Source organism: Chelonia mydas, chromosome 22 (assembly GCF_015237465.2).
Source record: "Chelonia mydas isolate rCheMyd1 chromosome 22, rCheMyd1.pri.v2, whole genome shotgun sequence".
Taxonomy (NCBI): Eukaryota; Metazoa; Chordata; order Testudines; family Cheloniidae; genus Chelonia; species Chelonia mydas.
Window position 1 is genome coordinate 7,953,316 of NC_051262.2, and position 26,198 is coordinate 7,979,513.

A 26,198-nucleotide genomic window follows, 5' to 3' on the forward strand; every position below is an offset into this window, starting at 1 on the left:
GCGGTGAACTCATCCCAGTTGTATGTGAAATCTACCCCTGTGCAGGGGGTCAGCATCTCTTCCCCTGGGGGTACTTGGAGCTCTGAGACCATGGTTCTCTTCTGTAGGCTTTGTGGTAGCCCCTCTGCACAGAGGTGAATTTCCCGCTGTGTGTAATTACCAGTAAAGGCTCATACAGTGCTATTAAAGTAAAAACCCAAGAGTGATTCTCCTGGGATCCTATCAGCAGCACAGTAAGGATTAAAACATGTTTCTGTTTACTGACCAATCACTGCTCAATGGCTATTGTGAAAGAAGTTTGGAGGGGTGGGACTCTCACTCCAGATCTTAGTAGATGTGTAGACATCATTTAAGCCAATAACACAGTTCACGCCCTCTTTTGCCAGCAAAGAGCTCAAGGCATGAAAGGGGATGGAGACTACTCTGTTCTTCCTCCCCTAGAAGTTGTCCCTCTGGGTTAGAGGTGGAAGTGAAGGAGGTGCAGAGTTAGGCAGCAAATGCTGTTGCCTTGCTATGCCTGCTCTGTTGATGAATAGAGGGCTCTGATCTTGAGGGATGTCAACCTGGTACCTTTTGAGCAGCAAGAAATACCCTGTGGCCCTGATTCTCCCCAGCCTTGTGCCTGGTGTGCTCCTTTACATTTGTCACAGGCTGAGCCTGGTAGTGCTTTGCACTCACTTTGCACAAGTTACAGGGCAGAGGAGATACAAGCCCTTAAACTGGTGCGATAAAATGAAATCATGCTTCTGATGGCAGCTGTCTATAATCTAAACATCTCTGACCCTGGGTTCAGGCAAGGGAGGATCAGAGGCGTAGTGATATGATGGACATTCCCACATGGGACAGTGCAGGCAAAGAGTGAAAACATACTTTCCATTAGTTCTGATTTTTCCATGAGCTTGCTTGGATGACGTTGACATTCCCGTATTCTCAGTATCCCTGAGATGATTCATGACTCAGTAGTGTGAATGTTCACAAAAAGCATTTCTTCTTACACCTGGCATAATCAAGCACCCTCTGGAAGTCAGTTTTAAATTGCTGAGCAACACAACTTAAATAGCAAGCCATGACCTAAGCACAAGTTGAGAAAAATTTTGTTTGCATAATTATGAAGAATGAATATAGGGGAGGATCTGTTTGCAGATGATCCGAGACACAACGAATTGACTGAAATGTTAATTTCCTATTATTCACACATCCCTAATCTCACTAAGAATTATACTCATGGTTAACTTTACGCACACTAGAAGCCCAATAACATAAAGTTACATGGGCACATAATTCTTTGCAGGATCAGGGCTGTGGTGGGTATGGAAAATGAGAGAGACACAGAACATCTTCATCAGGTACATCACAATCACACATTTCCGGAGGAAAATACTCTACAGTTAGCCAAAGGTTTCATGTGGTTGAGGTGAGAATCAGCTAATTAATTACAGACTTGGTGGTAATTTATTGCCCCATGTAATAAAACGGATTCTATAAGCCTGCTGTCACCATAACAAACTAGATTAGTTATCCCCTTAGATCCTGGTGGTGGGGGGTGGGAGAGGTGGCTTGTGGTGTGGAGTGCAGTCTTTGGGGCATTTAAAGAATGCAAATTTGTGAGTGACACATGCACAGATGGGGGGCCTGGGAAGATAAAGATGCTCTTCCTTAGGGGCATCATGATCCCAATTACTGGGTTAAGATGTGCTGAAGTCAGAGAGATTTCTGAGGAGGAGTAAACCAGGCCCTGGGGAGGAACACAGGAGCAAAGAGCATTAAACAGAGCAAAACTGATAATGAATGCTGCTGTTCTAACACCTGTCAAAACTTCTCAGGAGTTTAACACTTCAGCTTTGTGAGAGAAAACATCCTTCTGTTTAAAGCTGAGGTATGGGGGTGGGGATCTTTAGTGCTTTTTAATCCTCTGATTTCAGTGATGAATAAGCACTCTTTTCCCTGTTGTCCAGGTTGGGAAACTGAGGCACAATATCACACAGGTAAGATGTCTGCTGGCATCTGAACTGAGACCCCCACAACCTCATCAAACAGTGAGCTAATGGATTTGGGCCTTCAGCATGGGCAATAGCAGCAGAGTGGGGCTGGGAGGGGATGGAGGACTTGACTGCAGTTTAGAAGAGCTCTGTTCTATTCCTGGGTCTGCTGCTGGTGGCATTGGACAAGTTTTTCCTGCGCTGTTCCTCAGTTTCCCAATCTGTAAAATGGGGTTTAATGAGATCTTTTATAAAGTTCTCTGAGTCATTTGGATATAAAGCAAGGCATTATTACACTTACATGGGATGTAAGTGTGTGATGGGGTGTCCACCTCACACATGACTGGTAGGAGTTAAAGTGGCCAGGCAGGCCTATTAACTCAACAGGCTGCACCTGGAGGAAGAGCCAGGGAGCAGGGAACTGATTGCAAGCAGGCTCAGCTGTTCAGAGACGGGGGGCAGGAAGCTGGCAACAGACCGGGGCGGCTCCTGGGAAAGGACAGTTACTCCTTGGGAAGAGGCCTTTGAGCTGGTACACCCAGAGTAAGGCAAGGAACCAGAAGTGGCAGGAAGCAGTCCAGGGAAGGAGCAGTGAGGGATGGGAGAGGAAAGCCCAGAACTGCTGGGTTGAGGGTCCCTAGACTGGAACCCGGAGTAGAGGGCAAGCCTGGGTTCCCCTACCAGCCACTGAGGGAGTGGCACAATGGGGCAGTGAATGGGAAGACTGCCTGAGACTGTCAGTGTGAAGAGAGACTTTAAAAGACTTTGGTACGCCAGAAGGGGAGAGCACTGAATGACCTGGCCGGAGGGCTGAGTCATGAAGAGGACCCTGGGGTTCCAGGAGTGAGAGGGGCTGCAGACCAAAGAAAGTGACAGAGTGAGTCCATGCAACCATAGGAAGGGGTGTGAACCTGATGAGCTAATCCCCAGATTGGCCAGGAGGAGGCGCAAGACTAGCGGTGAGTGGAGCACTCCCATCACGAAATGGTACATAGAATTAGCCTTACCTACCCAGCTGAATTTTATCTCTTCAATGCCAACACTTAAACGCTGTCCAGTTTTGCTTTTGGTAGCTAGATACGGTGCATACTGAGCTGTCATTACTCCCTGTATTGCTAAGAAGGGTGGCTGCAAAGACTGAGGTACGGTAATGTTTAGTTGCCAAGGGAACTGGTGCACTTTAAATTACATTGTACTTGGGACCCAGTTCAGCAAGATTCTTAACACAGGAGTGGCCTCCTTGAAGTAACTGGAGCTACACACGGGTGTAAATCAGGCATGTGCCCTACAGAATTGGGGCATTGGAGGACTCAGGTGTGTGCTTCTGGCAGAGGCAGAATGGAAGAAGGCAGCTGTTTCCAGGTTCTGGGGATTCAGAATGGCATCTTTGCTCTACTTAAATTGTCTGGGAGAATTAATTAACGTCCCTTAAGTAAACTATTGCTCCAAAAAGTCGAGGCTGTGCTTCTTGGGAATGAAACAAAAATAGACTTAAAAAAAATTCTCTGGAGAACTCGTCTTAATGCAGCCCGCCCGGCTGGCCAGACATGGGAGGTAATGCTGAAATGAATATTCATCCTTTGCTGTTTAGTTAGGTAGGCGGGAAGTCTGACCCTGCTGTCCCTGTCAAAGGGGATTTACCGCTGTTTCCAAGAAGAGGCAACGTCAGGGAGGCAGCTTGCTTTTGAACGGGGAGCGCGGGTTGTTGCTGTACATGGTCAGTTGGGTTTTATCTGGGACCGCGTGAAGGGAATGCTCAGGGCAGCCCGGGGTGTGGGTTTTGTCTGAAATGGAACATGACCTGGTCATTTCCCAGGCACCTGCTTGTGTTAGGCGGCAGTGCTCATGCGGGATGAGGATCCATTGGAGGGGATGTCAGAACCAGGTTTGCTGGGAAAGCCAAAAAGGAACCCAAAGTTCACCCCCCCTCCCCAGCCCTTACTCAGGGGTTCTGGAGTTTGCATGAATCTAAAACTCCCAGCTGCAGAGCCAAGTGATTTCTCGGTTCGTCAAAGTGAACCAAAAACTGGGAGTGTCTTACAACCCCAACAATCCTTCCTATTTGTATTACAGTGGTGCCCGCACTGAGACCTGTCACAGGGTAGCTGGTCCCTGGACCAGAGCAGGTGAGCCAATTAAGGAAGGCTGGGTTACCCCTGGGCCTATAAAGAACTGCTAGTGAGCAGCTGGAGGAAGGACTGAGAATGGCTGTGGGGGGGAAAGCTGCAGTGGAGTGGAGCTGGCACCTGTGGTGGGTGCCTGGAGCAAGACATCAGGGCTCAGAGAAGCCTGCGGCTCCAGGAAGGGAGCAGAGGTGACTGGGAGACTACCAGGAGCAGGAGTCCCTGCCCTAGCCCCGAAGAGCTGGCAGTTTAAATAGACAAAGGAGAGGGGGCACGAGGAAAGAATGTGACTTTTCCAAGGAGATGCAGCAGGTCTGATCCAGAAATAGAACACAAGTCCAGTACCCTCCTCACTAGATCACAGCTTCTCCCCAGGGCTCCTTCAGCTGGATATAGTTTTACTCCCTGTCCTAAACTGCTATGCAGCGTTGCTTCGTATTGCCTCCTGTTGAGAACCGGTCATTGGCATTTAAGGGCAGAATGTGGACTCCAAGACACGTATTTTAGAGCTGAATTGGTGACAACTAACAAATCTTCACACACAAGTGCCCATAAACTTCCATTTGGATACTTCTAGCCAGGCCTCATGGGGCAGAAGGCTGCTGCTCCCTGGGAGAACTGGTTCTCCCCTGATGGCAAGGCTGGCCCTTAATTTTGTGCTCGGAGCTGTACAACCGCAGAACAAAACGGCAGTCGCTTCCCCCAAGTGCTAACATTCCCTGTAGCCGTGCCTTTGGTACAAGTACATGTGTGTCTGTCTGGGATGACTTATGGCCACCACTGGCATATGGAGTCAGATGCGTGGGACCTCACGCACACATCCCAGAACCATCCATCATGGGTGGCTAGGAGGACCGGCTCAGCAGCTGCATGGATCAGCAGCAAAGTTTGTGCTTGGGACTTTGAGCAGCATAGTGGGTGAAGCCGGCATGAGCCGGCAACAATAATAGGCTATTATCCTCTAACGATTCAGCCACTAAAGAGGACAGCAGGGCACGTTTTGCCAGCCTTTGACACTTGTGCTACTCATGAGGGAGAGACCCCCCCACCCACCCTCTTTTCTCCCTACGCTTCAGGAGTAGGAACTTAGAAAGAAGCATCCCTCAAAGTTTGGCTGCTTCTTGCTTAGCATGCATAAAATGGAGGAAACTCTGCCAACCTGTCCCCCAGCCCGGAGGAGCGAGTTGGATTTTGTTATGCCTTGTTTAAATAACATTTTGTTTTCACGGCAGCTAATCCCTTCAGCTCCTCTAACGCAGCGCTTCTCGGCAGCATCCCCTGCATGTCCATTTTCTTGAGCGCGACAGCTTGATGACCGTGCCGTCTAGATGATAGTAATTGGCTAGGTGTTTAGATGCTCCATCATCTCTCCCCTGCCCCCACTCCATCACAAGAGGATTTCAAGTGCAATTTTCGCTTGCACATCAAACAGCAATTTCCCTTGCCGAAATCACAACCTGTGAAAACTCTGCCCTAATCAAATCTATCAAGCCCCATTTAGGAGCTGGCTCCTGTCTGTTTATCAGGGAAATGGACTTGAAATTGGCCCCTCTAATGGAATCCCGGCTCCCACACAAGTGTTTGGAATTAATAGCAGGGCCCGCTGCGAGCTCGGAAAGTTGGGCGCTTGATTGTGGTTACAGTAAATTGCCACAATTTCTGCTCCTCAATACTCTCGAGTGACATAAGGATTTTTAGGAGGGGGTGAGCGGGTTGTATATGTAAGCGATCCCCCTCTTGTTGATAAAGCATGGTCTTGTTATCATGGCAACCCCTTTTGTAAGAGAGGTATAAAAAGGGAAGGTATTACAAATGCTTAGGTGCTGACAGCAAAATTCAGAACAGGTCGCTAAATTCAGAGTTACTTGTTTATTGCCTGCATCTGTGATGCCTTCTGGTAGGAGTGAATCTGCTTCGCTAATCAATGCTAGGTCAGATTGGTGCTTGGAAGGGAGACTTCTACGGAGCACTTGGGAACTGCAGAAATAATTCGGCAGGGTGCTGCTGCTCCTTCAGATGCAGTGCTGAGCCTCAGTGGGGTGAACTGCTGCCTTTCAGGTGAGAGAGAAAACTAAAGGCCTAGACCCCCTTGTGGGTATTAAAATCCCCACAGCCGCTCGATAGAGAGATGAGATGGTAATTTCTTTGCATCCTGGGCAGCTTGGAAGTTGAGCAGTTGTGGTGGTGGACTGCTTTACCAAGCAAGAGGGCCTGAGCGATCGCAGTATTTTGCTATCCAAAGAGTAAAAGACAGGTCCTGTATGTCAGATTCTATGAGCGGGAGCTCCATGTTAATTTCAGTGGTGCCTGTGGGTCATTTGGAATCCCCCACTCCCACCCCCATGGTGTTGGTTGGATATAGTGCTCTTTTCCACTCCCTGCTGTGTTGTGTTCCTGGACCTTAATCTCTCTCTCAGTTCCCTATTTGTAAAATGGGGATAATAATAGCCCCTCATCTCACAGGGGTGCAGTGAAGACACATTCACTGTGACTGGGAAGCAGTCAGATACTGTAGAGGTGTATGCCATAGAAAGGCCCAAGAGAAAATAAATAATTTGGTCTTCACAGCAGGCTTTGAATGGTGTGTGATTAAATCAAGCTTGGGGCCACACTGAACAATGAGGATGCAACAAAATACGGAATAGCAGCTCATTAAGTGAACACCATCCATGCTGTGCACTGAACGAGGCAAGGGTCCTGTGGGGGAAAAATAGTATGTGATCATGTCATTAAAGACTGTATCATAATGCATCTGTACGAGGGGGCTGAATTAAGGTTGCATGGGCATCCTTAATTCTGGCAGTTCCTAACTTTTGAGCACTTGGCTTTGCAACTTTAATGTTTTAATATAGTTTTTTTTTATAAATAATATATATATATACATTGATATATATTGTGGGTTCCCTAATGTTGGTGAGTGAGAGAGGCGCTGAATGCTCTGCGAGTAGGATGTTTAGTTTATTGGCTCTTTAAGGACAGCAGTGTGAGAAGGCCTGCGGTGTGGGATTTTTTTTTTTTTTTGTCTCCCCACATGATGACAAGTGGACGGCTTGCCTTTCCTTCTTGGCCTTGTTTATGTGTCTCTGTAACAGGCCATTGGTTACAAGGGCCAAAAATGTGTCTGTGAGCCAAAAAGAGCCAAATGTCCCCTCCTGCCACTGGGCTGAGGGTACATGGGAAGGGGTCCTCAGCTGATGTGAATCAGATTCGCTGCACTGAACTCAATGAAGCACTCATGACTTGCATCCGGTGAAGCTCTGACTCTCAGCATCTTGCTTGTGTTGCTCAGCTTCTTACTGCATCTGGCTCAACATCATGTAACATTCCTCCGTGGAGCTGTAAACTGTTAAAAGATGGCTGGTGAGCCGAGGTGTGTGTGTGTGAAAGAGAACATGAACCAAAATGAATTCCATGATATATGAGAGAATGGAAACTATATGTTTGCACCTGCTTCCTAATGAGAATTAGGATGGAAGTGAGGAAGAGACACAGATAACTGACAATCACTCCAAAATCACGAAGCATTCAACACACTGATTACAAAATCTGTCCCTGGGGATCAGGTCGCCTGCCGCTGATGCAGCCACCTCTGGTGTGGAATGCAGCAGCTGTTTAACAGTGCATAGCAACACCGCAGTGCAGGCCTGGAAGGGGAAGAAGGAAAACTAATCAATGTACGTAACTGTCATTTTTTGTGGATATGTCAAGAGGGAGCTGCACAGAGGGCCCGGTCCTCCTTGTGTGGCTGTTTATAACAGTGCTAAGTGTATGTAAACTGCTACCGGAACGGAATGGCATCCTCTAATATCCACTTTCCACAGGCATAAATGACAAGATAAGGAGCAAGGCAGCAGGGAGCTTGTCCTGATTAACATAATTTAAGCCTGGTCTACATTTGAACGTGATGCCAGTTAGTTTTCTATGTTAGTTCAGGGCTGGATTTATTTACCATGGTAATTATACCACTACAAGCCCTAATACAGATCCATTTATACCCATTCAAAGGTGCCTTCTACCATTATAGTTTATAGCAAGAGCTATGCTGGTATAGGCGCTGTTATACTGCTCTAACTGCGTCCAAACTGGGGGTGTTCTTCCATGTTCGGGGTACATTTCCACTAGACAAGGCCTTACCCACGCTAGAATTCAGCTGCTGCTCACTCCTGAGAAAAGCACCCTTGGGTCTACAGTGATCACCTATTGTCAGGGCCTTGAGTTCGTGCCTTCAGGAGCTCAGTTCAAAGAGGTAACCCGATTCACGCTGGGCTCCTCGGGAAGAAGTGTGCAGCTGATCCGCCTTGAGCCGCTGATGGCAAGCATCATCTTGCAAGCCGTGCTGACCTTCTTAAAAGGGATCAGCAAAGCAATTTGAAGGAGATAAAGCTGGGGTTTGGGGTTTTTTTGCCTTCAATTAGGGGTTAAAAAGGAAGAGTGAAATTAACAACAGAGATAATACATGTATTAAATACTTATCTGACCTCTTTTTACATGATCCTTTTATATGATGACCCAGAAAGCTGGTAAAGAGAGGTTTCCTCCATCTCTCCTCTCTGCCTTTCCCTCAAAGCCTTTGGTTTTGATTAGAAAGAAAACTCTTTCCCGACAGCCCCAGGAGGAGGTGTCGGGCCAGCGTGGGTCAAGCAGGAGTCTCGTTAGCTGATGTAAGGTGACGCCACTAACGATGACGATTCTGACAAGGGAGCCAGCGCGGTTCATTGGTGACAGGGGAATAATGGATCAAATGGGAGGGAAAAGAGCGAAAACACCAGGCCTCGTAGCTCAGAATATCCACTGGGCTTGGATGGCACCGCTCGACTCGGGGTACTCGCTGCAGCCCTCTCCCCAGTACAGTGCTGGGTAGGAGGTACAGAAAGGTGGCACGGACATACACATAATCCACCTGCACTCCCTAATATACTAGATTGATGTCATAGCAGGGGAAGGCCTCCCTGATCACAACTGATGGGCCTTTGTTGTCTTCATCTTAGCTAGTGGAAGATGGTGCATTGACAGCCCTGGGGATTGAAGTGCCCTTTCTCCCTGGAACATCCCTAGCTGGGCAGCGTAAGCTGCTCTCCATCCCAAGAGTCAGTGTGTTTCTCTCCCTGACATGAAAGGACCCTTCTCTAGGGATGCCTGTGAAATTCTGTCTCCAGGGCCAATCACCCATTGCCCTCTCTGCTGAACAGTGCCCATTCATGCCAATGGTACTGTTGGGTTTCTGTGATGTGGGACATGGTCACAGAGGCCAGCAGTTTCACCTCCCAGCTATCTGATGGTGGTAACTTTCATTCACTACTGACCCAGGCTGGGTTTGAATTGGTAACGTTGGATGGGACAGCACCAGTCCGCTGACCCATCCAGGCCCCTTTGCAAAGGCTGTGCTTTTACACATTCATGCAGAACCTTGTTGTTGATCCTTTTGTTCAATAATATCTTGTGGGGGTGAGTTCCACAAGTTAACTCTCTTACTCTAAAACCAAACTTCCTCTTAAAGGACAGTCCTCTGTAACTGCTGAGTTGCCTCTAATCTCACAGCCACCAACCTCTAGTCACTGTCCAACTTCAGTGCTTTGCCCTATTTGCAATAGTTGACTTAACTATTCAAATACGACTGAGGTTCTTTGATGGAGCAGTTCTAGCCTCAAAAGGTTCTAGGGTTTTTCAGCTACTTACTGTTTGGGGAATGTTATCAGCCAGTGAACTTCAAAACAAAGGCTCTGTGCTGAGAGGGCAGGAAGCAGAAACAGATCAATGAACTGCAGGGGAATCCAGGTTGTTCAACTAAGGATCCTGATCAGAATTTCCGAACCATTTTCCCTGTCTGCGTAAAGGGGTATTGTAATTGAATGCAAAATATGTAAAAGCCTTTGTGGGCTAGACCATCTGAGATCGAGAGATGAATGGAAAGGTGTGTAAGACTGGAAGGCTTTCTGTTGTGTATATAGCTGACTAAGTTCTTCTGACTTTCCCAAAAGGGCTGAGATGGGGATGGAAAGGAAGATCGGCAACAGCTTATTGTGATTGGAATGTAGCAAGACTTTTAATGCCTCTTGATCAGGTTTCTACTTTACTGCATCGTTCTTCATCTGTTGAGTCTCCTTTTCTCAGTAGCCTCTGGAATGGGGTTCACTCACCACTCTGGCACCTCCTGCTGGCTCTCCTGGGAATTAGTTCTGCGTGTTCGTTTGTCCCCTGTGGGTGGTGCCTCGCTGCTGTCACTCCTGCTCTGGGACCCACGTCTCCAAGGACCGTGGTGCCCTCTTCAGGGGCACACACTGTGCGCCCCCCCCCCTTCCGGGTGACCTGCAGTCCACTGTTCAGTCACTGCCCTTAGTGGCTCCTGCAGCAAATTGTCTGGTCACTTCCTCATGGCCACAGCATCCTCTTTGCCCTTGCCTCAGGGCCTCAGCCTGCAAACCCCAGCAGCCAGCCAGGAGCTCTCTCTCGCTCCCCCGGTCCCTGCTTGCAGCACTGCTCTGTCCAGGGTGCTGGGAGTTCTCTCTCCTCCAGAGACACAGTCCTTCCTCGTTGGGCTCCCAGCAGAGAACGGTCCTCCTCCTGCCCTGCAGCTCTCTTTTTTTTATATGGGTCTGCTTGGCCCTGATTGGCTTGTCCCTTCAGCCCTTCTCTGATCAGCTGCCTCCTGCAAAGCCTCCCTAGGGCTTTATTAACCCCTTAGAGCCCAGTGTGGGGCAGGCACCCCATCACACCTCTAAGTTTCAGAAACATTGGCTAACTTCGCATCCAAACTCTGCCCTGTATCTTCCGTCAAGCCCTCGCCCTTCCCATCTCTGTCTCTTGCCCAGAGCCCAGAAACAGCATGTGAAATGTCCTATGTAGAAACAGTTTGCTCTGACAGGAGAGATTTTAGTCACTCTTTAATTTCCAGCGCAGATTGAGCATTTGTCTGGGAGTCAAAGTTTTGATCCAGCCCCCAGTGAAGCTAATGAGAAGATTCCCATTCACTTCACTGGACGTTGACCAACCTTTTATTCTTGACGCAGCCACTGACTTCCTGAATGACCCTGGGCAAGCAGCGTAGCCGCCCTGTGCCTCAAATACCTTCTGTACGGAGCGAAGCTAACAATGCCCTGTTGTTGTTTTGCTCAGCCCAGCAGTCTGTAGGTTCAGGAGCGAAGAGGCCCTTGTCACCAAGGGGAAACTGGGGAACATCATTATTTTTTCTTAAAGTTCGAATTGAAATTAGCATTTTCTCAGCCTAGCGCTGGAGGCTAGTTTCACAAATGACATCATTTTCTGGTAAGGTGGCAGCCTCCAACGCCTGCTGTATAAATGACAGGTTGTTTTTTTTTTAAAGAAACATTTCACATTTTATTCCTTTTATTCCATTTATTCCACAAATATCTCCTACCTTCTGTTCTTACACTGAGGAATTACGAGAGCAACTCTCAGACTTGCGGTTTATTATATTACCTTAAGACGTAGAGGGCCAATCCAAGACCATGACCTCCTCCTGCTAGGGGCTGTACATACACATAGGAAGAGGCAGACCCTGCCCTGAAGAGTTCACAACCTTAGTAAACAAGACCAGGGCATTTTTCATTGGAAATTGTCAATCTGTTGTAATCAGAACATTTCATGGAGACAGTTTGAGTTCAGCACAGTCCTGACGGTACCCGGGCAGGGTTCTGAGGGAGCCTTGCCTGGCAGGCAGGTTTCAAAATGTGCCTGGTTTCCTGCTTAGCTCCTCAGCAGCTCACTTGCCAGAGTGCCTAGGAGTCGGGTACCCAAGGCTGTCCAGGGCTTGTGGTTCTGGGTCAATCCATCTGTCAGGCCGGCAGAATTTTAAAATGTTCCGTTTTCATTCTGAGTCGGGTGAAACCAAATTTTGAAATACCAAAATCCTCTGCCAAACGGGATTACTTTTCTCCGCCCAGCTCTAATTATTAACCTTATTTAACAAATGGGGAATGGAGGGGATTGAGGTCGGGAAAGTGTGATCTGGAGGACAGGGATTCGGTCTGGGGTTCAGCAGACGTGTTGTGTTCATAGCACTACCATTGATTTACTAGGAGGCCCTGGGTACCTTAAAGCACTTCTACCACTTTTTCCATCTGTGCTCTTGAAGAGTGTCTTGCTTCTGTGGAATTGGCGGGCTGAGGCTGTGCTCAATAATAACCCTTACCTTTGTAAGATACTCTGAGATCTATGACTGTGAAGTTCTGGAGCCCTGAGATCCTGTTTGTAGCAATGAAGTGTCTTCTCTTTTTCAGGAACACAATCTTATTAAACAAAATCACCCTGCAGAACAGGAAATCCTCCGCTGGTCAGAAAGGCTGCTGGTCTGAAAGTCACAATGTTGTTGTTAATCAACTGAAAGTGATCCTTGCCTCCACCAATCCGAGTAAAGTGAAAACTAAAGTAAGCCGAAGTGTGTGTAGTGAAAAGTAAATTGGATTTTACAAGTGCTTTCCGATTCCATAATCTGAGCTGACATTAGTAACACAGCTCGAGCAATTTTAAAATACGCATGTCCCCGTTTTTCAAAAGCCGACTGATTTCAGATACCTTGATTTTTGGGGTCGGAGGGGGCGATGGGCAACGTGAGACCCCTTAAAGTAAAAAGATTTGCAGTATGTGCTGAGCTATCACTCTCTGAAAATCGGGTCTCTTCAGAGCATCTCAGTTTAGGCATCCAGAATTGCTAGTCACTTTTGAAAATGGGGGGCGGAATGTGTAAAACTAGACCTCATCCAGTGGCAGCTGTCAACCATTTAACTAGCTGGTAAATATCCTGTAGTAACCAGATTGTTATATAATAGGTGTTATATTATTAAAGGCTAGTATATGATTATTTCTGTCTTCTAACACCCACATCCCCAAGTGCAGGTGACATGGGGCTTAGTTTAGCCTCCAGTAAATATAATTACACAGTAATCCACAGAAGCCTGTGCAAAGACTCTGCCACGATAGGGGACTGACCAACAAGACCTATTAGTGTTCTGTGTAATTAACAAATAGCTATGCTGCATTCCTTCTTCCCTCTCCTTAGCCCATTTGTTATTGCTGGAGAGACATTTAGGGAAGCAGAATTGTGGTGTATTGAAAGCTGTGTTAATATTACAAGCTATCACTTTAAGTTGTAAGGTATTTCCTTTTAGTGCTGGCAGGCTAGGGGCTCTATGGGGAAAGGTGGGATCTGGGTTATCTGCAAAGAGCTGTGTCTTTCTGCCTTTAGGTGAGAGTCTGCTGTCTCTCTCTGTAATTGGTTGTTATGTGTTAGATTTCTGGATTTTAAGAAATGAAGTCATGCTGTGTTGCAACTTTATGCACAGAGTACAGATTTTTTTATCCCGAACTATCTGCGTGTATTCCGTGACAGTAACAAGGAAACCGAATAACTTTAAGTGTAAGGCAGATGGGCTGTTGGTGCAGACGTATGATATTCACGTAGACCCTGATTTGCATGCTTCTTCATTTGATGCACATGCGTAGACCCTTAGATTTCCAAGTTAAGTGTGTGTGTGAACGTTTGCTGGGTCAGGACTTTAGGATTCAAGAGTTCTGAGGTTCAAAATGAGGTTGGGCCATCCAGGAGAATAAGACCTCTTTGGGCATCTGGATCACACAATGATGAGCACTCTGGATGCAATCAAAACTCTGGCTTTTGAGAAACTGACAGAGTTTTCTAGCAATAAGCACAAGGAACTGAGAGACAGCATGTGCCAATGCCCGGCTCTGCCAAATATACTCTGTTCCATCTTGGACACATCACTTAGGCTCAAGTTTTCAGGAGTGACCTTTAATTTTGACAGGTTTCAAGTAGCAGCCGTGTTAGTCTGTATCCGTAAAAAGAAAAGGAGGACTTGTGGCACCTTAGAGACTAACAAATTTATTTGAGCATAAGCTTTCGTGAACTACAGCTCACTTCATCGGATGCACGCTCCTTTTCTTTTTACAGATACAGACTATATCTTCCACTGTATGCATCCGATGAAGTGAGCTGTAGCTCATGAAAGCTTATGCTCAAATAAATTTGTTAGTCTCTAAGGTGCCACAAGTCCTCCTTTTCTTTAATTTTGAGTATCTCAGCTTTTGGTTGCCTGACCATAGGCATTTAGGGCTTAGTAGCAGTACTGAATGCTTGCAGTTCCCATTGACTTCTGCTGTAGTTGGGGATGCTCCGTCAAGCTGCTTGGGACATTTTTTTCATTTAAAAACATTTTTCCGTTTTCCATCAGAAAATTTGCTTGACAAAAGTTTCGTCATTTCCAGAGAGGTTGAGCATCGTAGCTGGAGAGAAAGTCAGGCCCTAGCTGTTTAAATTGGGCACTCAGATCTTGCATCCGATTCCATATCAGAAGCCATTTTTTTAAAAGGCGGGTCTTTACCTTTCTGTGGCTTAGTTTCCCTGTCAGTGAATTCTAAATTGAGCACTTCTCTATTTCACCAGTGTGGCGAATGTTCGGAGCGCAGCACAAAACTTATCAACCCATTTTTTTTTTCCCAGTGAAAAGCTTTTCAAACCATATGAATTTGTTTCACTGAAAATGTTTGTTTGACCGTTTCTGAGTTTTCACTATAACCGTGCAAACAATAAAAAATATCTTTAGAATCCAATGAAATCAAAAGAAAAAATTGGTGTCTTTATTCTGCCTTTTTTTCATTTCCGCTCCTTTTTTTGTAGTGGGAAGGCGGTGGAGGGAGAAGGAAACCAGATATCCAGTAAAAGTTGTTTCGATATGTTTTGGTTTGACTCAAAATGTAATTTTTTGTTGGCTGTTTTCAATCGTTTTGTCAAAAAAAAAAATGGAAAAAATCATCTGGATTTTTTCAAAAGACGCAAAAAAAGTGTTCCCTTTTAAACTTTTTGCAGAATTCCCAATTTTCTTTATCCTCTCTGCTTATTAAACTCCTGTAAAGTCCCCTGAGATTCACAGCTAGAAAGACAACCGGGGCCACATTCAAACATCAAAGAAGTCATGCTTATTTATATCAACTGGGAATCTGGCTCTGTGAAGGAAGGGTCTAAATCCAAAGCCCATGGGAGCACCTCACTCTTTAATGGGTTTATCCTTCCAATGCCCCTGTGATGTAGGGCAGCACTCTCATCCCCATTGTACGGATAGCCTCTCTGTGCCTCAGCTGCCCAAGTGACTTGCCCAAGACCACACAGGCTGTTTGTCATAACATAGAGGTTTGAACCCAGCATTCGAGAGTCCAACGCTAGTGTTCTAACCACTGGATCATCCCTTTTCTCAGTAAGAATCTTTCTGTTGACTTGAGTGGGCTTGCGATCAGGCCCACAATAAAGAAGAGGAGAAATTTAAGAGAGAGTAGTATGTTGAAACACGTCTCTTGAAGTTTTCCTTGGAGCGACAGTCAGTGTTTTGAATGTAGAGGTTTCAGATTATCTCTGAAATTCCAATCTTCTTGTCAATCCCTCTGTTGCATTTGTTCCTGTGAAATCTCCTTGGTTTTATGCTGTTTGTTAAGCATACTCTTCCTGATTTTGATCTGAGAGAGCTGTCTCCTAGTGATACCACTGACTTTTGATAGCAGCATAGAAGTCAATCCTGGGCTTTCTCTTTGTTCCCTGTGATGGAAAGAGTATTGGGTGGCTATTGTGAAAGAAACCCTCCCTACCCTGGCTCCAAAACCCTGTTACCACTGCCGGGCCAATAAACCCATTCCCTATTGTTCCTCTCAGTGCAGTTGTTCGCACTGATAGAAGGCTAATGCCTATGTGAATACACAACTTTTTGATTTATTGGCTTTCTTCATTCATCACTCTTTTCTTTAAATTAAAACTCCCTCCAGATGGGGTCTCTGACACAGATTTATTGATCTGCAAATCAGCCTCACTCATAACCTGTACAGCTGCCCATTCATCTTGCGCCGAAGGAGGGTACATTCCTCTATGGATCTCCCAAGAATGAAAGTGAGGCACACATTTTTTTTCCCCTCTCTCCCATGCCTCTTCTGTCTCTGCCTCACTCTGCCTGTCTCATTATTTTCATGCCACTTGACAATTTCCATATCTCTTTCCTAAGCTGCTCACTAATGATTTGAAATGGATTGCGTAATCTATGACCCAAATGCACCACCCCTTTCATCTAGACAGTGTTGGTGATCAGGTGGTGGAATGGTCTGGTTTGAAAGAGAAATGATCATAGAAGCCATTGGAAAGACGGAGAGCTTTTATCTTTATCTGTGTTCTACCTCACAGGGAGGAGATGGGGCTCATGATCAGAAATCTTCAGGGCCCAGTGAGTTCCCTATGTTATAGTCTCAAGGGGATGTGCTCAGAATGGACTGTATTCAACATAGGAACACCACCAGAACTAGACATGGGGAAATACATATTAAGAGGTCTATGGAAGTGGGGGTGGGGGGAATTGAAATGAGACTTTAAAACCTCAGATTGAGGGTTTCATCTTTTAGTTTTGAACTTTCACACATGGTCCAATTTACTGGGGGGGGGGGGGGGGGAGCCTTCACCAAAAATGCCTGGGATTTTGCTCAAATATGGAGATGGTTTTGAGCTGAAATTATCCCATTTTCATCCAAAATGATTTTTGCCCTCCAGCCAAAAGAAATTCTAAATTAAAAAAAATCAAAAATTTTGTTAAGTACTTTGGCTGTAAAATAAAATCAAGCCACATGGGCAATGACGTATTTCATCTGCTTCTGAGTGTTCAAAATTTTTTTTTGAAAATGGGAATTACTGGGGTCTGAACTGGCCCAGAACAGAATGAACTTTCCCCCATTTTCTTTGTCTTTTGGTAGGGGAAATCTCTTTCCTAAAGATCTAGGCCAAAATTTGGAAAACCAAGGGACTGAGGTTCTCAGCAGCCCCTGGTCTCAGTGAAGTCAACAGGATTATCAAGTATTCAGTTCTGAAAATCGAGGCACGTGCGTTTAGATGTTAAGGCCTTGATCCTACACCAACAGTTCACTATGAGAAGTCCTCTTGAAGTCAGTGGAACTATTCACAGGTGCATAAAGATACTCACAAATTTGTTAGTCTCTAAGGTGCCACAAGGACTCCACTTTTTTTCCTGATACAGACTAACACGGCAACCACTGAAACCTGTCACATGTTTGAGTCTTTGCAGGATCCGGGTTATGGATGTGGAAGCACCAATGGTTTTTGTTTTTTTTTTTTTAAAAAAAAAAAGAAAGTTAGTCTTAGTTAACTGGCCCACGTGCCTGCAGCCAGAGCATGGTCCCTCCCGTCCATATGGTCCCTAATGCTTTTCCTAAATGACTCGAGAGAGAGAGACAAAGGTGGATCAGCAGCTACTTTGAAGGACAAGTTGGTAGCTGGAGGCACAGTAGAAGTGCATGCCTCTTAAGGTTGACCATAGGAAGGATGGATGAGATGGCTCAGAAGACAGCTGATTGGCAAGCTTGACAGAGGAGTGCGTACTGCACATGAGAAAATAGGGGTGGGGTTCAGATGGTGTGAGGATGATCAGGAGAGGATGGCTGAACAGCGAGTCGGAAGGCCTGAATAGTCATTCATCACCGTAATCAGGAAACTAGCCTGGGAAGGTTTTAATCACCGTGTGCGGCACTGGAATGCAGAGCAAGTTTATGGTTTGCGGAGAGCAGACTGACACAGCTGATTGATGTCAAATATGTCATGATGTATATTGTAAAGCCGGGAGATTTAATGGTGTAACTTCACGGCAGGCTTGGAAGTGAGGTGCTGCAGAGTAGGGAGTGATGGATGGGCTCATTTACATGTAAAATTGCCGATGGCATTGACAGTGCTGGTATGCGGCGGGAAGATAAGAAGAAGGATACGGCAAGATTCTCTCTGACCCTGGTATTGGAACGTTAAAATACAGCTGTGGGGAGCATATGGGCTTTGCAGAGTGTCTGTGTGTGAGGGGGTAGCTGTGGGGGGCGGGGATATGCACACACTCGCCTATATACACTTGTGTGTGTTGCTATACACATGCATATATAGCCCACTGGTGTGTTACAGGTCCTCCCATATGCCAGTCCATAGAGATGTTACAGAGCCTAGGCTCTCAGGCTTTTAGCTCGGGCGGTTCCTGGTTCAATCCCTGCGTTGTCAACCAAGATGGTGACATTCACACACCTACAGATTATACGCATGCACCTAATTTGATCAGCTCCTTCAGATCTCGGTCCTGTAAGGTGCATGCTGCTACCAACTTCTGGAGAAGAACCTCATTCAGCTCACCGTGAATCCAGGAATTGCTCAGCCCCTTGCAGAACGAGCTCTTAGGCCTGAGTAGTTCCGCTTCCACCTGCAGGGATATTCTCCAAGCCCCGTTAGGACATCCCCTTCCTGGCTTTTTTTCAGCTGAGGCACTATTGCTGGAGTGAGGTGACTACTCACTAGGGCGGCGGATTGTGTTAGGCCTCATTTCCCATGTTCCTTGTGCATTCAGACCTTCCACTGGCGGGTGTTGTGTTTATTTAGATGGAATATATAGGCCAAAAGCGTTCGCCTAACCCAGTCGCTGCTCACCATTAAACAGTGTTCAGTGAGGTTCGGGGTTTGGAATGCAGGGATGTCAACCTACTTAGTACCATGGCAAACCCACCATTAAAAATCCTTTTATTAAAGACCGAGAAGAAGGAAAAACGGTTAAAACACTTCAAATGTAAAGTAGTAAGTATGGCTTTCATGTTAACAACATCACTTCTTCCCCTTCCCCTTAGATGGAGAGAAGGGGAAAAAAGCCCCTCTTTGACAGTCTGCTAGACAGTGATTAGTCTCCTTTGGGGGGAAAAGACAAGACGTTGGTTGACATGGGCTGGAGGGGTTGTTGAAGTTCATTCCTGTTTCATCTCAGGCAGTGGTTGGGATTCAGCAGGAGCTGGTGGAGGTGCCAGTGTCATCTGTATCCCCCTCTTTGACCAGTTCTGGTCAGGACGTCTCTCGGGAGTAGGCCAATGAAGGCCCAGGGTCCCAGGAGACAGTGCGGGTGGCAGCCAGGATGGCGAAGCTTGCTTCAATTTTTCTCCCCCAGAATCTCTTTCTTTAAGGACCCCAGAAGGGATTGGCAGGCCGAATATGCCCATCCCCTCATTATTTAGTCCAACAGTTAGGCCCAGTTTCCCACACACCGATTTTGGTGCTCAGATTTCTGGTTCTACATTTTTCTTTCTTACCAAGCATGATCTTAACACTGTCCTTTTGTTCTGTCAGTTGGTCTTTCTGTTTGGACTAATTCAGTCTTTCTGCCTCCCTTACACCTCTCTTCCCACCAACACTTGTTGTTGTAGGTTACTGTGACACCTTATGAACTTTCATGTATTTTTTACAGTTGAGCTCTTGAAGGTAAATGTGTAGGCCCATTTACCACAATAGTTTTGTACACAAAAGGAGTGCAGGGCTGGGTCTTCGTTGGCTTTGGAGTTTCTTCGGTGTTGCAGACTTTTTAAGCCACATCTGCTGGGACAGGAACTGTCCTTTCTCTTTCAACACTTTTCTTCCCCTCCAAACACGCACATACCCTCCGAATGTCTCCCTCACAACCCAGAAAACTTTTCATAGAGGGGGAAAAAACTGAGAGGGAGGGCAGCGGGGAGGAGGTGCCTGGATTGGAATCACTCCAACATCACCAATCTCAGTTCTAAATCAGCCCCACAACTTCATGGTTCCTTTGACCCTTTTCTCCTAGAGCGTGAGGCATTAGAGCGTGAGGGCGGGGGAGGGATAGCTCAGTGGTTTGAGCTTTGGCCTGCTAAACCCAGGGTTGTGAGTTCAATCCTTGAGGGGGCCATTTAGGGATATGGGGCAAAAATTGGGGATTGGTCCTGCTTTGAGCAGGGGGTTGGACTAGATGACTTCCTGAGGTCCCTTCCAACTCTGATATTCTATGATTATTAGTTGAACTCACATGGAGAGAGGTGTGTGTTGGGGTCAGGTGTGCAGGAAGATGAGCATTCTTTCTTCCTCTCCATCTCATGTGGACAGCAGGACTCTTGCTTTGCTCTTCATTCTCCAGTCCCATTTTTTGACATGGTTGCATCTATCTTCTAGTCCAGCTCTTATCTAATCTCTGCAGGCAGCAGTTCCCAAGTACATGTAACACCAGGATCCAGGTACTGCACATAGATGAGAAGGGCTAGAAGCGCCGTTAATTCCCCTGCCCCCACGCCGGGTTCAATCATGGGCTGCTACCTTTGTTAGATTTCCTTCCGCCCCTCCTCTTAGGCGAATGCAGTAGTGGAGAGGTGTGGACAGAGGATGACAAGAACAAGACTCTTCTTGACCTCCTTAGGGGTCCATGGGCCTGTGGTTGAGAACTTAGGCTCCACCTCCAGCACCTTGGGGCCTAGGCATGGGCTGTGTGCTGGAGCAGCATAGCTGAGGGAGCGAGATGGTTCCTGGAATGGCCTGTAGCTTACCCCCATGGAAAGCTTTGTAAAGGAAAAGCAGTGCAGATTGTACAGCTGCTGATCTACGATGTTCTCTGTGGCTTGTCCTGCTTAGGAGTTGGGGCATCATCTCACGTGTCAGCTGTAGCTTCTACCTGAGCTTCTCATTAAGGCCCAGCTGGAGTGAGTTACAGAAGCTGTAAGATCCTGATCCATTGCCCAGTGCAATCAATGGAAAGGCGCCCAGTGATTTCAGTGAGAACTGGATCAGACCTAAGTTAGCCACATAGGCCCCTTCCTTTCCCCAGCTACTCTGAGCTATTTACAGACTATTTATACCTGCGTTGGCAGGTCTGTGAGCCCGCAGCTGATCAAGGAGGGGAATTACCCACGATGCTGCCTGCTGTCCTTGCGACTCACATGAGGCTCCTTGGGGAGGAAGGTCCCAAACAAATCAACACAAAAAACATTGGTCAAAAAGGTGGACTTGGGAGCTGCCGCTTTTCAAATGAGCTTAAGTGCAATCCCCGCCCTCAGCCCTGCTCTTCTCCATGTGTCTTGCAATGGTCCTGCTAGAGCCATGCCCTGCGCTGGCTTCTCTAAAAATAAACCGGGATGAAACCAATAGGATTCTAGAGAAATCACCCTAGAGTTCTGCAACCAGGTGCAAAGGAGGGTGGTGTACAGGGAGCCAGTGGCAGTTACCGGATCCTGGGTCACCTGATCCCAACAATTCCCCTCCAGTACAGGATCAGACTATGCAGATCTCTACTGCATCATGCACCCCAGCCTGGATGTATCCCCTTTCTTCCCTTAGAGCATGGGTGGGGAGTGGGGCTGGTAAAGGATCCTGCTCTGTTACTGCAGGAAATTCTCCACTAAGCATTTCTGGCTGCTTTCAGTCCACATTTTGTTACTCAAGTGGTGTAAAGGGGACTCAGTGGAGTGGAGAATCTGGTCTAAAGAATGGGGGGGTTGAACGCTTCCCTGCCCCGCCCGCAATAGAATTCCATTGCTGGGATCGCAACAGGGAATTCTGTCTGTAGATTGGTTGAAAAGTAGGGATGAAACCAAGGATTTTTGTCAGACTTTTCTGTAAGGGGTTAACTTCTCTTCCCTTCTCCCTAGCTAGCAGCCTACCTTCCCTGCATAAACCGCCTGACAGCCCCCTGGGATATATTTTTCCCTGCTGTGACTGCACTGAAGCCAGTGGACGTACTCCTGGGAGGAATCTGACCGGTTATCTTTCAGGGAAACTCCGTGAGGTCAGAGAAATGAAGAGTAAAATCCTGCTCAGAATAGGCCCCAAGAGAATTCTGGGAAGGGATGGGAGCGGGGAGGAGGCTAAAAAGGGTGCTGCTATCTAAAGAGAGTGACTTACACTGCTTTATACCGCCCCCCCACACACACACACACCCACCCCCGCTCAGCCCCCCCACCGTCTTTGATCCTGTGCCTCATTGCAGCCGACTTGACAGGAAGCCGGAAGGGTCTAAATTGGGATATTTTTCAGAGGCAGGTTGACTAAGCACCGACTGAGCTGACCCTGATATAAATGCTTAAGAGGCTTTGGAGGGGATTAAGTGACTGTATTTTAATCTTGCCGCCTTCGTGGTGATGTGTCAAGGGTTCCAGCACGCGGCCTGAGCTTGCGGATTCATTCATTCTCTCTCCTCGTCTCCTGCTCTCGAATGCGCTTGGGGCAGATGGGCCGGTAGGGAAGAGAACTGTGTTTCCAGGAATTGACTCAGACCAGTCTTTCCTACAATTGAAGGGCTAAAATTAAGGCTAGAAATCTTAAAATTAAATCTTAAAATTAAAGCTCAGAAATCTTTTTGGATTGATGTGCCACTCTCTGTTAGCTGGTGAAGAGGTATCAATTATAGAATAGCTCTATGTCCAAGCAAGAGCCCATGACAAGGTGGGTTGGGTTGGGTTGGATGGGCCTAGTGATCAGGGGAATCAAGAAAAATGCGGAGCTTTTGTCAAGTTCAGATGCTCATGTAGGGTGACTAACTGTCCCGATGTTATAGGGACAGTCCCAATTTTGGGGGCTTTTTCTTATATAGGCTCCTATTACACCCCCCCCCACCCCCGTCCCGATTTTTCACACTTGCTGTCTGGTCGCCCTGTGCTCGTGTTGGTTCTGATCCAAAATCCACTCAAGTAATTGGGAGTCTTTTTCTGCTGTTTTCAATGGGCTTTGAATCAGGCCCCGAGAACACAGGATTAGTCTGGTATTCCAGGTCCAAAGCAGCCAGCTGCTTCAGAGAAGGGCACCAGAAAACAATGTTGGATTATTAGTCCTATTTAAAATTGGATTATGGAAGCACCCAGACGTTCCAGTCAGGATTTCTGTGCTCGGCATTGTACACATGAAAATGTAGTCCCTGCCCTGATGGGTTTGAAAGCTAAGAAATGGAGGTATATCAATATTATTATTTATATTACCATAGCACTTAGGATACCCAGTCAGGGAGCAGCATTCTGTTGTGCCAGGTGCTGTACAAACACAACAAAAAGACTCTCCCTGCTCTTAAGCAGTTACAATCTAAGTGTAAGACAAGAGAAAACAGATGGAGACAGATGCGGGAGCACAAGGAAAAAATTAGACAATACTGGTTTGTATGATGGGCATCTCAACACACCGGCAGCCTCACCAGTGTCAAGTTTATTGCAGGCATCCTTGCAAAGAAGAGTTTTGAGGAGAGAGTTGAAGGATGAAGTATCTATGCAGGGGGGTGTGTTAAAATTGAACAAATGGAGGCTGGCATCCCGATCGGTGGTGGGAACTGACATCTCAGCGTGAAAGTGAGGTGATAGCTGATGGGGGATGAGCTGTGCAGGGCCTTGACAGCGAAGATCAAACAGTTCATGTCTGATGCAATGGAGAAAGGGAAGCCAGCGGAGGGATTCAGAGAGAGGCATGACGTGGCCAAAATGAGGGGCCAGGAGACCGATCTCTGCAGCAGCAGCCTGAATGGATGAGAGCAGGGCAAGACTGCATTTGTCAACACCAGAGAGAAGGATGTTCTCGTAATGAAGCCGTGAAATGATGAGAGGCAGGACACTTAGCCTGTCCGTGCCTTGGTGCCCAATCTGTAAAAGGGGGGCAATGGCATTGCCCTATCTCACGGGAGTCAGTGGGAGCCCCATAAAGCTGCAATCTTGAAAAATCAAATAACCCTGTAAGGGTCTGTGAAATCTGGCCCCAGCATGGGGAGAGAGCGTCTGCTTGTTTAGCAATTCATTAATCTGTGGGAAGAAATTTAAGGGGAACTCAGTAACTGACTCACTTAGCTCTTTCCTTGGATTAAGGATGCCAGTATTACACACACTGTGAAAAGGTGACCAGTATCTGCAATATACATTGGGCTTTCCTGACCTCGAGTCGGGGAGCTCCAGATAAACTGCGTGCTTAGCCACCCATCCGGGCTCCATTCACTTCTAGTGACTCTTGCTAATTGGATCAAAAATACCTTTGGCCTAATTGCACCACAAGGGAATGTAGTTTTAAAAAAAGAGAGAAATGTATATTTACAGCAACATCAGCCCACCAAGTCTGTCATACAGAATTGGGCATCTACGTTCCGCGCCCCCATTTTCAAATCTGGAGGCCTGAGCACAGTCACCTAAACATGCATGTAGGTGCCTAAATACTTGACCTGATTTTCACAAGTGCCGAGCAACTAAAGCTCCCACTGGTTGTGGGTACTCATTGCTCAGTACCTCCGAAAGTCAAGTCACTTATTTGGGCACTTTAAACGTTGGAGGCTCCATATCTTGGTTCTGTGACATAAGTTTTACATTTTAGCAGAACAGTTTCTTATGGAGAAAAAAGAAAAGGAGTACTTGTGGCACCTTAGAGACTAACCAATTTATTTGAGCATGAGCTTTCGTGAGCTACAGCTCACTTCATCGGATGCATACTGTGGAAATTGCAGAATATCATTATTATATACGTTATTTATATATATTATTATTTATTATTATTTATTTATTATTTATTATTTATATATAATTATATATATATATTATATATAAATAATAAATAAATAATAATATATATAATTATATTATAATTATATTATTAAATTATATATTAAATATATATTATATTATTATATATTATTTATATAATATATATATAATTATATATAAATAATAAATAATAAATAAATAATAATAAATAATAATATATATAAATAACGTATATAATAATGATATTCTGCAATTTCCACAGTATGCATCCGATGAAGTGAGCTGTAGCTCACGAAAGCTCATGCTCAAATAAATTGGTTAGTCTCTAAGGTGCCACAAGTACTCCTTTTCTTTTTGCGAATACAGACTAACACGGCTGTTACTCTGAAACCTGTTCTTATGGAGATTTACTCATAGATTTTAAGGCCAGATGGGACTATTGGATTATCTGGTGTGACCTCCCAAATCCTGCAAAATACAAGCTGTAGAATTTCTTCCAGTTTCTCCTTTACTAAGTCCAGTAACTTTTATGGTTGACTAAATCCCATCTTCCAGAAAAGCATCTGATCTTGTTTTGAAGACATCAAGAGGTAGAGAATCCATCTCTTTTCATGGTAGTTTGTTTCAATGGTTCATCACCCTCACTGTTAAAAATGTGTACCTTATTTCTGATTTAAATGTGCCGGGCTTGAACTTCCAGCCGTTTCGTTATTTAACATACACAAGCTATTGCAGCATAGACAGTAAGCCAATTTGGAGCATTTTCTGCTGGTGTCAGTCAATGGAGTTGCACCAGTTTACACTGATAGACAACTTTGTCCTGTATTGTATATAGGGTGTATTTGCATTTGTCCGCAAAGCAGCAAGGACACCGGTATCATTCTAGAAATCTTACTGCTTCTCTTCTTGATGTGACAGAAGAAAGCCTCCTTTTAGAGCATCTAGACCATTTCCCTGTGTGTGCTTTGTAATTGTGGTACATTCAGTAGGGCGCTGTCCTTGTGTTTTTGGACTCAAATGTCATATCTCCATCATCAGGGACTGCAAGATGCAAAGTGGCCAGTCCCAGCGGTGTTGGGAACAACCGTTCATCGTGAAAGCACATTCACTCTAGAGCTTTGTCCTAGATGTGGTCCCTTTCACCATACTGGGCTACCAAAAACCATTTCATCATGTCGACTAGAGCTGGGCAGAAAATCTCTTTCCCATCCCACGAGAATCTTCACAACTTGGACGTTCTTGTCCCATCACAAATCGGGACAAAAAGTCAACCTCAAAAATTGTTCCGTGGCAAAAATCTGAAGAAAAAAATCATATTGGGTCTACCAAAATTGATTTTTTTTGACCTTTTGCAAAAACTTTTTATTAAAAGTGACTTGCCGTTTTGAAATTTATAACTGGTTTTGTTTTGAAAATGTTGAAATGGGATGTTTAAGCAATTTTGAAACTTTTTATTCAAAATGTTTTTGAAGCGGCAAATTCATCAAAACCGACACTTTCTCACGAACAGTTTTGGCGTCAACAAATCAATATATTTTTTTTTTTCCCAATGGTGAAAACGTTTCATTGCAAATGTCCTGACCAGCCCTACTGGGGACTAAGCCTTAACACAGAGATTGTCTCATGAACCCATCCCTTCCTATTTTCAGTGACAATGGATCCATTTGTCCTCGTGCGGCAAGTCCCAAACCCTGTGGCAAATTGAGCAATTGCTAAGATGGCAGAGTAGTTTGTATATTAACTGTCTTTAAATGCAGCTTAGAAACTGGAAATAAGGAAGAGC

At 45.9% G+C, this 26,198-nt stretch overlaps 1 protein-coding gene across 8 annotated transcripts in view; it reads left to right on the forward strand.

The window, feature by feature from the left end:
• The window catches only part of NTM (neurotrimin), a 682,503-nt gene that overhangs the window by 300,674 nt on the left and 355,631 nt on the right, over window positions 1-26,198 (forward strand). The window contains exon 1 of one of the 8 annotated variants that reach the window (XM_043533932.1): window positions 12,469-12,487. The exons of the other annotated variants lie outside the window; for them this stretch is intronic. The gene's annotated coding sequence lies outside the window, so the exon portion shown is untranslated. Of the gene's footprint in view, window positions 1-12,468; window positions 12,488-26,198 lie in introns of those variants that run through there. 8 annotated transcript variants of the gene reach the window in all.